Source organism: Budorcas taxicolor, chromosome 22, assembly GCF_023091745.1.
Source record: "Budorcas taxicolor isolate Tak-1 chromosome 22, Takin1.1, whole genome shotgun sequence".
Lineage (NCBI taxonomy): Eukaryota > Metazoa > Chordata > Mammalia > Artiodactyla > Bovidae > Budorcas > Budorcas taxicolor.
Genome location: NC_068931.1, coordinates 26,265,959 through 26,278,949, shown reverse-complemented (window position 1 = coordinate 26,278,949; position 12,991 = coordinate 26,265,959). Strand labels below are relative to the sequence as shown.

The following is a 12,991-nucleotide window of genomic DNA, read 5'->3' as shown; positions in this document are numbered from 1 at the left end:
AAACGGTAAAGAATCCGCCTGCAATTTAGGAGACCCTGGTCAGAAAGATCCCCTGGAGGACGGCATGGCAATCCACTCCAGTATTCTTGCCTAGAGAATCCCATGGATAGCAGAGCCTGGAGGACTGCAGTCCATGGGGTCGCAAAGAGTTGGACAGGACTGAGACGTACTTGACTCTGGAAGAGGCTTGCCAAATGGGTTTTGATAAAGTGACAGTTATCCTGCTAATATAGGCTTGCCTTCACCTTACAGAGACTTAAATGTGTGTTCAGAGAGATTAGGTACAAAATCATATTCTGTTTTCTTATATAATGGTAAAAATAAAAAAATGCAAGTACATTCTCTGTAGTAAAAGTTCTAACTTCCAAAAGATTGCCTTCTCTCTATCCCAGAATTACAATGAAGGAAGGACATTTTCCCCTTGTGGGTTTTATATGTATGTATTCATGTCAAAGTCGGACACAACTTACAGACTGAACAACAGCACACATATTTATCACATAAGAAGAAACATGGCTAATACAATCTAGGAGTTTCAGTGAATTCTCACTTGTGAGCTGTTTAGGACCTGCAGATCTTTGTCACACCGTTTAATTTTCCTGCTTTTTATTTCATCTTGCCCAAGTCATTGAGGTCGTTGAGGTGATGTTCAATTCAAGTTTATTTTGTTAGTAAAACTTTTCAAAGATAATTTGCAGTTTCCTTTCTGGCCTTCAGAATAACAGAGCAACTAGTTCCCGCCTCATTGTATTTCCTAGCTAAAGGAAATTATCACGCTAGCATAGCACCTGGCTCAGTTTGAAGTTTAAATATTAAATCCTAGAAAAGAAATTGCCTTTATCCTCAAGTGGTATAACAAGCAGACCAATTAAAGTACATTTACAGAAAAATAGGTACATAACTTTGGCATATTTTTTACTCTAGCAATTCAGTATCTTTTGTTTACTGGACATGAACTGACTGCCTCTTTAAAAAGTGATTATAACTAATTGAATAAGCAAAACTCTTGGACAGTTCTTTGTATTTTCTGTAGTACTTTAAATGATACGAATTTGAGTGTGTTTATATTTGATCAAAGATCAGTGGGCAGTTCAGCATTTTGCCCCTGATGTGTTTGAAGTTGGAATTATAGATTTCAGGGAAGAATATTTGAGAAGCATGTATTCCAACAGAAGTAGTTCTCCAGGACACGGGTCTTTTATGGAAAGGAATATAAATTGTAGTGTCTGTGGGTCAGAGTTCAGTTGCAGATCACAGAATTCACTCTGGCTAGTTAAAGCAGGAAGGGCATTGTGTCCATTGCATCGGTGTGACAAAGACTGAGGAAGCACTCCATTCTGAGCTATCAGTAATGGCTTCAGAGCCATACAGCCAAGCCCAGGCACTTAGGGAACTGCTGCCTCTCCCATGATCAGGAACCCACACTGCCACCCCACAATGTGAAAACAGACAAATCGGGGTGTTACTTCTGTTGCCAGCTCCAGAACCATGCCATGTTTGCTAGGATGTATAACACCGATATATCCCAGGACCCTACATCTTGGCACTCAGGAATCTAATATGGATTTTACTAGATGGACCCTAGAGCTAGAGAAAGATGACTGCAAAGACCCAGCTCCATCCACATCTGTGCTTGCCAGCAAGAAGAGCAGACACACGGCTTCTGCTTCACTTCTTTCAAATCTCATGTAAATGCTGATTGTTCATGCTAGATCATACGCTGAACCTCAGCTTCTGAGTCTGTGATGTGTGGTCTCTAACTTTCTTCTGAAGTTCCGAGAGACAAACCAGAAGCAAGGTGCCGAGTGGCACTCACAGACCTAGCACACAAATAGAGCCCAACTCTGCTGTCAGATGGGAAACAGAAGCAATTTTGTAAATAAAGTCAGAGAACCTTTGCTTTCCTTGAGTTCTTTACATGGGATCTACTGACTTCCAAATGGTCCATGGAGAGAATTCAGAAGGTCCTTAGACATGGCTGGGAATAAATTCCATGTCCAGTCTCGTTATCTAACTGAAATTTAGTATTCCTTTGAATTACGGATGTAGGAAAGACACTACAGTAGCATAGCCACAGCATAGCTTTAGGGCTTTCCTGGTGGCTCAGTGGTAAAGAATGTGCCTGCCGATGCAGGAAAGGCAGGTTTGAACCCTGGGCTGGGAAGATCCCCTGAAGAAGGAAATGGCAACCCACTCCAGTATTCTTGCCTGGGAAATCCCATGGACAGAGGAGCCTGGTGACCTATAGTCCATGGGGTTGCAAGAGTCAGAAATAATTTAGCAACTAAACAACAGCAACAACTATATCAGGACTCACACTAGTGACCTCAACTTGGTTAAATCTGCAAAGACCTTGTTTCCAAATAAAGTCCTATTCTGTACTGGGGTTAAGACTTCAATATATCTTCTTTTAAGAGACATAATTTAACTTGTAACAAGTAGGTGTGACTACTTATAAATTATCAGTAACACTGGAGTTGTGCTTCAGATTCTAATATGCAAGTGGATGACAGATTTTAGAAGAAATTAAAATCTATGTGAGATGGTAAGTATTGAAGCTTATAAGAGTAAATTATCATATCCAGGGACTTTTAGAAATGTATGATTTCACATCTGTTTTTGTTCCTAAAAATTAATGGGAAATGGCAACTGTTTAACAGAAATTTCTTTAGTTATAAAATTAGGGGAAATTACTTTGCAAAAAGACATGATAATTGAGTTTAAATTCTCCCTGATCATTAGAAATATCTGATGAGATAAATTAAAATCCCCAAGGCTAAAGTCCAAAAATAGATATTGCTAGAAAATTTCACTTAGTTGTATCTGAGTCTGTGACCTCATGGACTGTAGCCTGCCAGGCTCCTCTGTTCATGGGATTTTTCAGGCAAGAATACTAGAGTGGGTTGCCATTTCCTCCTCCAGGGGACCTTCCTGACCCAGGGTTCAAACCCAGGTCTCCTGCATTGCAGGCAGGTTCTTTACTGTCTAAGCCATCAGGGAAGCCTTTAGATATTTTCCAGTTAATTTAATTATCAGACAGGTATAAGAGTGAGAATTACCAGTCTAAATTTTGCAAAATAGTTTATTGATCAGTAATGCATACAAACATTTATATGATAAAGAAATTACACATTGAATAAGGGTTTGTATTTTTAAAACTGCCAAATTGCAGTAAAAATCAGAGACCTTAATTAAAATTATAAATGTACTTTAGATCAATTTTAATATTTCTTAATAAACAGCAGCAACAACAAAAAATACAGCTATTTCTATCTTTCAGTGTGCCAAAGATTTTAGCAGCTGATAACACTTTTTAAACATATACCCCAAATATGACGGAAGATTATTTTCTTAGTTAAGTTTATCTTAAAGTTTCAGATGTATACCACATATTACATTGCACTGTTTTGTTGATTTCAAATTATTTTTTAAATTTTTTGAAATTTTTTATCATATGTAAAGCTTGGTGATTGGAGTTACAGAAGCTGGAACATCAAGATTTATACCATAGTCTAATGATAAGATGAACGATGCCCTCAAGAAAGTAAACTAGCTAAGAACTAACCACAGGTGACCACAGTTAGCAGCTCCCTGCTCAGTCTAGACAATGTATCAGATGTTGGGAGACGAAGAAAACTCCAGAAGTGTTGTGCCCTCATGATGCTTACAGTCTGGTAAAAAAGTAAATGGGAAAACCCCAGATGGTGATGCTAAAAAGAGTAATGATAACAGTACACATGGTGCCATGGAGCCTCCAGAAGGGGCCCTGGCACTGAGTGTCCAGCAAAGACCTGAGGGTAATTATAAATCATTAAGATGATACAAAGAGAAAAAGGGGGAAGAAGCTTCTAGGTAGAGAGAAGAGCTTGTGCAAAGGCCTGAAGACAAGGGTGCGTGGTTTCTTGAACAGAGTCCATGCAGCTGGAACACAGCATGCAGGACAGAAGGACATGCAGAAAGATGAGCCGGCAGCCTTCTTGGTACCAAGGAAGCCTCAAAAGATCTATTGACAAGTGAGTGTTTTTAGGGAGGTGTTCAAATCATTAAGAAAATGGAGAGATGAATGTTGGTTGAGTTGGTCATGAAAGGGTGGAGAAAGAAGAGATTGTAGTCGACTCATTTAATAATGAGGCAAAAATAATTTTGCCTCATTATGAAAAAAACCAGAGAGAGATCTTTCAGAATTTGGGAAGCTGTGATCTAAGGCTGGCAGAAAAGCCCAAGCAGTACAGTGGAGGGAGTGTGCAGCGTGGCAGGAGGCTTGGTTTGGAAACAAGGGACTTCCCAGGAGGCGCAGTGGCAAAGAATCTGCCTGCTGATGCAGCAAACACAGGAGACACAGGTTTGATACCCGGGTCAGGAAGATCCCCTGGAGAAGGAAATGGCAACCCACTCCAGTATTCTTGCCTGGGATATCCCACAGACAGAGGAGCCTGATGGGCACAGAATGCTGCTGGTATTTACTACTCCAAACGCAGGATGCTAAACTTCCAGCAATCCACAGAACCTTCAAGAAAAAAGTTAGCCACTCAAAAAGACTTTGCCTATCAGAAATGCCAGTAGCTCCCCCAGTGAGAAATGGTGATAGATTGTGAGAGATTCTCAGTAGGGATTCATCTTACCTCTTTTTAAAATGCAAATATCCTCTAGGCTGATTAAATTAAGCCTTGATACATTCATTTACTCATCAGGTATTGCTGAGCACCTACCTGCTCTGTGCCAAACACTTCCCTAGGTCTTGTCTCAAAATCCCACCTTCATGGGAATGCCTTTCATCAGTCCAGCAGGTACTGCCTGGCTGATGGGAAAATGAGAAGGGAGATTTGGGTGGAGACGAGAAGTGAGAGGTCCAATTTTCCCTATTCTAAAATACCTCCATCCCGCTATTTTTCCAAGTTCCCTATGATACAAACTAAATCAACTGAAATAGATGGCCTATAAAGTGCCTCGTGTTAGAGATCCAGTCTCCTTAGACCCCAAGAAATGGCACCAGTGGCCCAGCCCAGTCATCGTTTTTTTTTTTCCTTATTTTTTAAAATTTATTTTTAATTGGAGGATAATTGCTTCACAGTGTTGTGTTGGTTTCTGCCATACAACAGCGTATATCAGCCATAAGGATACATCCGTCCCCTCCCTCCTGAACCTCCTCCCACCCCCTCTAGGTTGTCACAGAGCACCGGGTTGAGTCCCCCGTGTTCTCCAGCAACCTCCCGTTAGCTCTTTTGCATATGGTAATGTGTGTTTCATTGCTACTCTCTCACTTCCCACTCTCATTCCCTCATGATGTCTGCAAACCCATTCTCTTTCCTCTATTTCTGCCCCGCAAATAGGTTCATCAGTCCCATTTTTCTTTTTTTTTTTTGTCAGTCCCATTTTTCTAGATTCCACATATATACAGTAATATACAATATTTGGTTTTCTCTTTCTGACTTCTCTCTGTATAACAGGCTCCCAACCAATCAGCTCTTCTTTTAATTTCCTCCTTCCTTTGTTTGCATAGTACTCTGCCGGGGGTCTCTTCACCTCAGGGAGGTTGTCGTGGTTTTCCAACCCAGCACAGAAGGACATGCTGGACCTACGACCCACAGGTGGGCAGCGGCAGCAGTGGCTGGCGGGGTGCCCCCTGGGGACCCTGCGCGTGACCCCTGCCTCGCTGTGAGCCGCAGCGCTGCACTGCCCAGTGTCTGCTGTCACCTCCCTACTCAAAGGAGGATGCTCAGGATGCTGCCTTAGCATCTCTGCAACCTGGGCTCTGAGAACTGCATCCTTCTAGCTACTCACACTTAAAATGTTGACACCATCTGCCGCCTTCTCCTATCCTTGACACGCAGGGCATTGCCAGGGGTTCATGTGGTCCCCATAAACACTCAACCCACCCATCCATCTGGGCGCCAGGACCCCATTCCCGGTCCTCACTGCATCTCCCTTGGCTTACACCCTAACCCTCAAACCGTCTCCTGGCTCCCGCCCTGCAGTACTGCCAAAAAATCTCGAAGCTCTGAATGCATAGAATCCCTCTTTGGAAGTTCATTCTTATAGGATCTGTGAAGATCTTAGCACAAGGCTTTGTCCTTATTTTCTGCTCATATGGTCTGGCTGTCAAAATCCACCCTTTCTTGTTCTTTGCCCTCTCCTTGTTCTGACACCTACAGTCCTTAAAGCAGATTGTTTCCTTCCACCTCCCATCTGCTCCCTCCCCTCATCCTCTCCCAGAGTCTCTAGAGGAGATCCTTTCTGCCTTTTCTGAGCTCCTCAGAACTGTTTTTGCAGCTGTTATTCACACAATGAAGTTGTTCTACCTCTTATAGTAATGTTGGAGAAGGAAATGGCAACCCACTCCAGTATTCTTGCCTGGGACGTCCCAGGGACAGAGGAGCCTGGCGGGCTACAGTCCACGGGGTCACAAAGCAAATAAACAACAACCACCTCTTGTAGTAAAGTGTGTGTTAGTTGCTCAGTCGTGTCCACCTCTTTGCAGCCCTGTGGACTGTAGCCCACCTGGCTCCTCTGTCCGTGATATTCTCTAGGCAAGAATACTGGAGTGGGTAACCATTCCCTTCTCCAGGGGATCGGCCTGACTCAGGGATCCAACCCCAGTCTCCTCCATTGCAGGCAGATTCTTTAGTGTCTGAGCCACTAGGGAAACCCTATGTCTACTTTACTCTCCTGACAAACTGAACCTCTTTGAAATAGAATTAGTGTACCATTTATCTATAAACTAGCTCAATGCGTTGGACACAGAAGAATCCTTTAAAAACCTAAGAGTTAATGTATCTTTCTATGTTTGGACAAAGTTGGAATAATAATCTGACTTTCGTTTGTTTAGAAGAAATCTTTAATGTCTGGATGGAGTGAGGGGTAAATTTTTGTTCGACTTGAACACATTCAGCAGTTACTAGCTGTGCTTCCACTGTGTGCCAACCTGCCTTCTAGATGCTTGTGAGCAGCCCCACGATCGTGGAGCCTACAGTAGGGGAAAGTCAGGTGTAGGGAAAACAATTTGACGTTTCTGGAGCAGCCACTGTGTGCCTTTTCATACTGAACACGGGGTGCTGCAAAAATGTCAGATTCTTTTCGGATGAGATGGTTGGATGGCATCACCGACTGAATGCATATGAGTTTGAGCAAGCTCTGGGAAATAGTGAAGGGGAGCCTGGCGTGCTGCAGTCCATGGGGACACAGAGTCGGACACGACTTAGCGACCGAACACCACCACCACCATGTGCCAGTAGCGGGATTTGGTGATTGTTGTTAATGCATGAAGCTGGGGAGAGCCCAGGTACCCCCGACACCAAATGCCTCTCTGTCAAGCCAAAGGCGAGGCCACCACCTCCACTGTAGCAGCTTCCTATAGTTAGACCACCACCTCCAAAATAAGCAGTTTCCCATAGTTAGTCATATGAAAGACTTGAATTTATGGAATTACATAATTGGTTTAGTTTCATTACAAGATAGAATCATTCAAGAAAGGGGAAAAAAAGGAGAAACATACATTGAAATTTGCCTAATTTCACTGTCCTGCAGAAGTATTCTCACCGCTTTCTAAAATCATTGCTTTTCACTGTTGGGTTTTGCCAGTTTGCTTATTTGAAGTCAATTGAAAAGCCTGTTTTCCACTTTGGACCTTGGAGACAGTTGTTGGGCTGCTGCTAAGCCGCTTCAGTCGTGTCCGACTCTGTGCCACCCCATAGACGGCAGCCCACCAGGCTCCACCGTCCCTGGGGTTCTCCAGGCAAGAACACTGGAGTGGGTTGTGCTGTTGGGCAGTTTTTGGCAATTCCTGCAGTTTGACTCACTGACAGAGCAGTGCCATCTAGTGATGTAAAAGGAAAACTTGAAGCTCTTGGTTTTCTTAAGCTTCTGGGCAGGAGGGGTCAGGGGGAATCTGGTTTTCTCCATTCTATTTTTAGTGTCATTTTCAGGAGTACATTGCAGCCTAAAGGTCGAAACAGCCTGTCACTTATGTCTCAGCAATTATGTATTATATAGATATATCTGAAAAGATGCATTATACAGGTTTCCTTATATTGTGCTGATTCTCAAAGCATTTGTAGCAGCTATAGAAAACACCAATACAATGGTAGATAAAATATTTCAAAAATGATAAATTCTCAGGATCAGTAAAACGTAAGCCAGAAGAAGAGAGATGAATCAGGAGAAAGGTGTGAACACCGTTTAAGGCAATCTTGTAGCCTATTTGATTACTGCTTGTGAAGTGGAAAATCTTGTGATGGGAATAATTCAGTTGCTGAATGTCCTTATTTGGAATAGACTATTGCATGCATCTCTGTAATTAAGGGCTCCTTATCCAGGCTGTGAATTATGCAGGCTCTCCTTCTCATTCCCCTGCTACTCTGTGATTTTACACAGTTGATTTCACAAGTGTGGTCCCTAGACCAGCAGCATCAGCGTTACCTGGAAACTTGTGTAGGAAATGCAGATTTTTATACCCCACTCCAGACCTGGGTGTGTGCATGCTAAGTTGCTTCATTCCTGTCCAACTCTTTGCGATCATATGGTCCATAGTCTGCCAGCCTTCTCTGTCCATGGGATTCTCCAGGCAAGAATATTGGAGTGGGGTTGCAGTGCCCTCCTCCGCAGGATCTTCCCAACCCAGGGATGGAACCCGAGTCTCCTATGTCTCCTGCATTGGCAGGCGGGTTCTTTACCACCGCGCTACTTGGGAAGCCTCATCCCAGACCTACTGAATCAGAAACTGCTTTTATGCGGCCCGGGAGTCTTCTGTTTTAACAAGATGATTCACATGCCACTCATACTTGAGAATCACTGCTTATTAACATCCCTCCTGGAAAATAATTGGGAATGGAAAAGAAAGTTAAATATTAAAAAGCATATTTAAATATTTGTTAGTAACTCTAATTTTTTAAAGATGTTTTAGAGGCCAAGGAAATTGGCACTAACTAAAATAATGTTGGCTTTTGGGGATCTTCAATTTGTCTATGCCAAGTTAAAAATAGGAGCTGTCCAAGATTATACAACTTCCCTTGAAATGACAGTTTGCAACATGATCTAACAACTCAAGTGTAGCACAGCATTGTTAACTCTCTGTTTTAAAATTCTTGGAAAACATTTATGTTTTCCCTTGGACTCTCAAGGAGATCAAACCAGTCAATCCTAAAGGAGCACAGTCCTGAATATTCATGGGAAGGACTGATGCAGAAGCTAAAGCTCCAATACTTTGGCCACCTGATGTGAAGAACTGACTCATTTGAAAAGACCCTGATGCTGGGAAAGATTGAAGGCGGGAGGAAAAGGGGATGACAGAGGATGAGATGGTTGGATGGCGTCACCAACTTGAGGAACATGAGTTTGAGCAAGTTCTGGGAGTTGGTGATGGACAGAGAAGCCTGGCATGCTGCAGTCCATGGGGTCGCAAAGTCAGACACAACTGAGCGACTGAACTGAACTGATCAGAGGAAACAAATGGCATCCATGGCCTTTATTTATCTCATTTTATTTCCCTTAAATTGTTTTAGCCAAAGCTGAAAACTTTAAGAATGGGTTGGGTGTAAGCCAGGGACCCTAAAGGCAGTTTCTGATTCTGCCTTGTGTTCGAAGAAAGGAAACAGAATTTGTAAAACACTCGGCCTGGTTGGAAGGGTGGATAAGAAAGGGAAGTAACAGGCGTTTCTGTGACTGTCGGGTGGTGGACATGAGATGGAAGAGCAGCAGCAGGCATGTTAGGTCACCTCTATTTGGGTCCCCAAACATCATCCATTGACCACCATTCTAAAGCAGGCTACAGTTCTTTCTGGCTGAATGGAAATAATAAGCCATTATAATGCCTCAAAGTTAAAACAATATTTTAAACATCTTTGTACTCCTCTGCATCTCATCTGCAATAAGTTATCGGTTAGTCTGAGATATTAAAGTTTAAGTGGTCACTTAACCAGACTCAGGAAGCAACAGTTAGAACTGGACATGGAGCAACAGACTGGTTCCAAATAGGAAAAGGAGTATGTCAAGGCTGTATATTGTCACCCTGCTTATTTAACTTCTATGCAGAGTACATCATGAGAAACGCTGGGCTGGAAGAAGCACAAGCTGGAATCAAGATTGCCTGGAGAAATAATAACCTCAGATATGCAGATGACACCACCCTTATGGCAAAAAGTGAAGAGGAACTAAAAAGCCTCTTGATGAAAGTGAAAGAGGAGAGCAAAAAAGTTGGCTTAAAGCTCAACATTCAGAAAACAAAGATCATGGCTTCTGGTCCCATCACTTCATGGGAAATAGATGAGGAAACAGTGGAGACAGTGTCAGACTTTATTTTTTGGGGCTCCAGAATCACTGCAGATGGTGATTGCAGCCATGAAATTAAAAGACGCTTACTCCTTGGAAGGAAAGTTATGACCAACCCAGATAGCATATTGAAAAGCAGAGACATTACTTTGCCAACAAAGGTCTGTCTAGTCAAGGCTATGGTTTTTCCTGTGGTCATGTATGGATGTGAGAGTTGGACTGTGAAGAAAGCTGAGCACCGAAGTATTGAGGCTTTTGAACTGTGGTGTTGGAGAAGACTCTTGAGAGTCCCTTGGACTGCAAGGAGATCCAATCAGTCCATTCTAAAGGAGATCAGTCCTGGGTGTTCTTTGGAAGGACTGATGCTGAAGCTGAAACTCCAATACTTTGGCCACCTCATGCGAAGAGTTGACTCATTGGAAAAGACTCTGATGCTGGGAGGGATTGGGGGCAGGAGGAGAAGGGGACGACCCAGGATGAGATGGCTGGATGGCATCACTGACTCGATGGACTTGAGTCTGAGTGAACCCCGGGAGTTGGTGATGGACAGGGAAGCCTGGCATGCTGCGATTCATGGGGTTGCAAAGAGTCGGACACGACTGAGCCACTGAACTGAACTGAACTAACCATGGACTCAAAGAATCACAACAGAAAGCTTAAAAATCATCTGCTTAAGGCCGATAGTCTATTAGCCAGGAGCAGCTGTCATCCAGTGACTTGTAAGTCCTCCTGGGTTCTGTTTGTTAAACTTGTCCTCCCGGGTTCTGTTTGTTAAGCTCATGAAGGTGACTTCAGAAAAGGAAGTCTTTTCTAAAGGTGCCGACCTCCGGAACAAAGAGGCATTGATTGTAAAACTGACCTTCCCCCATTCCTTTGCACGCACACACATATACACACACACAAAAACAATCATTTTCTTTCCAGTTACCAAGAAGGCCAGTTTTTACAAGATGCATAGGTTCTTCTAACGATAGAATTTTTTTTTTTCCTAAATCAGTAAATTGGGAATCTTTTGAAGGATGTGTCTGGTTCATCTAAAAACACTACTTGTTTGGCTACAGAAACTAGAAGCTTACTTTTCTTCTTCAGTCTTAAATGCTGAAGGCATGTCATATATGTGACATTTTTCAATCACCAAGTTCCTTGTGAGAAAAAAAAAAAAGTTACAGATTTCATAGTTGAGAGAAACCATAGTGTCCGCTTTGTCCAGACATCCTTCTAATGCTTGAAATCCTTTCATACCATCCCCACAGGGCATCCCTCAAACTTACAGGACTGAAACTATTCAAAGAGAAGTGGGAAGGAGTAGAAATGCGGGACAGAAGACAGCGTGTATCAGTTAGTCCATTTATATTGTCTGCACCAGTTTGGAAATTTCCATCAATTCATGGTCCTCCAGAACTTGTATGACCTACTTGACCCTAGTTACTGGGGTAACTTCGAATTAGAGACACATGGTCTAAGTTAGGGTTTCTGAAGCTTGGCACTTTGCCATTTAGAGCCAGAGAGAGCCGTGTTAGCGGAGGGGCTGTCCTGTGCATCGCAGGAGGTTGAGCAGCTTCTCTGGTCTCTTCTTCCCAATAGTTGTCAGTAGCACTCACTTCCTCTACTCCCCCACCCCAAGCCCCCCCAAAACAGAACTCTGCTTCGATAAGCAAAAACGTCTCCAGACTTTACCAGATATCCCAGGTGTCCACAGGGAGGTGGGGGCGGGTTTGGGGTGTGTGTGCACCAAATCTCCCCCAACTGAGAACTACTGTTCGAACTTAAGAGTGTGTGCTATGAGGTGCAAGCCCTAAGGAAACGTCCAAACCATCTCCTTTAGGAAGGAGTAGTAGGGCTGCCGTCTATGGGGTCGCACAGAGTCGGACACAACTGAAGCGACTTAGCAGCAGCCACAGTTAAGATTTCAGCCATCTCAGTCACACAGAGTTCCACAGTTGACAAAACGTTGGTACAGGTCTCTTGGGGTTTTTGTACCATAACTGTGGAGCAAATATCTCAGTCTGTCACCTCTTTATTAAGTGTCTGTGAAAATAGGCTACTGCAGTCAATGGTTCTAAAACGCAAATAGCAGAACTATTAGGTTGATTCCAAGAAACCCTCAGTTTTAAGTGTTTGTCGCTCGGTTGTCGGTCGTGCCTGACTTTGTGACCCCATGGACTGTAGCCCACCAGCCTCCTCTGTCCATGGAGTTCTTCAGGCAAGAATACTGGAATGGATTGCAATTTCCTTCTCCAGGGAATCTTCCCCACCCAGGGATCAAACCCCAGGTCTCCTGCTTTGCAGGCTGATTCTTTACCAGAGCCCCCAGGGGCTTCAAAATCTATTTTGGTAAGTTTTTAAGGAAGCATACTGAATTACTGGATTTTCACAAATTGAGCCTACCACGTAAACAGCAGCCAGATAAGAAATATAACCAGCACCGCAACACGATTTGCACCGACTCCCTCCCCCTAGCAGTACCGCTATGGTGCTCTCTCACACTCCTGGCCTGGCTGTTCCTTTTGCAGGGCTCTGCCTGACTTGCTGTCTCATCCCATTCCAGTCTCTCTAAAGATATAACCTCTGAGAGCCTCCCTGAAGTCCTAAATCCTCTCTGCCACCCTGAACTTGCTTGAATTTTCCTTACAGCTCTTATTATCACACCCTATTTGTGTCCATCTTCCCAACATGTAAGAATCCAAGAGGACAGAAACACTCTAATTTAGCATATGGTGGGAGCTTG

At 43.3% G+C, this 12,991-nt stretch overlaps 1 protein-coding gene across 1 annotated transcript in view; it reads left to right on the top strand.

The window, feature by feature from the left end:
* DSG2 (desmoglein 2) overlaps positions 1-12,991 on the top strand; it is a 49,075-nt gene that overhangs the window by 483 nt on the left and 35,601 nt on the right. The gene's annotated exons all lie outside the window — the stretch shown is intronic.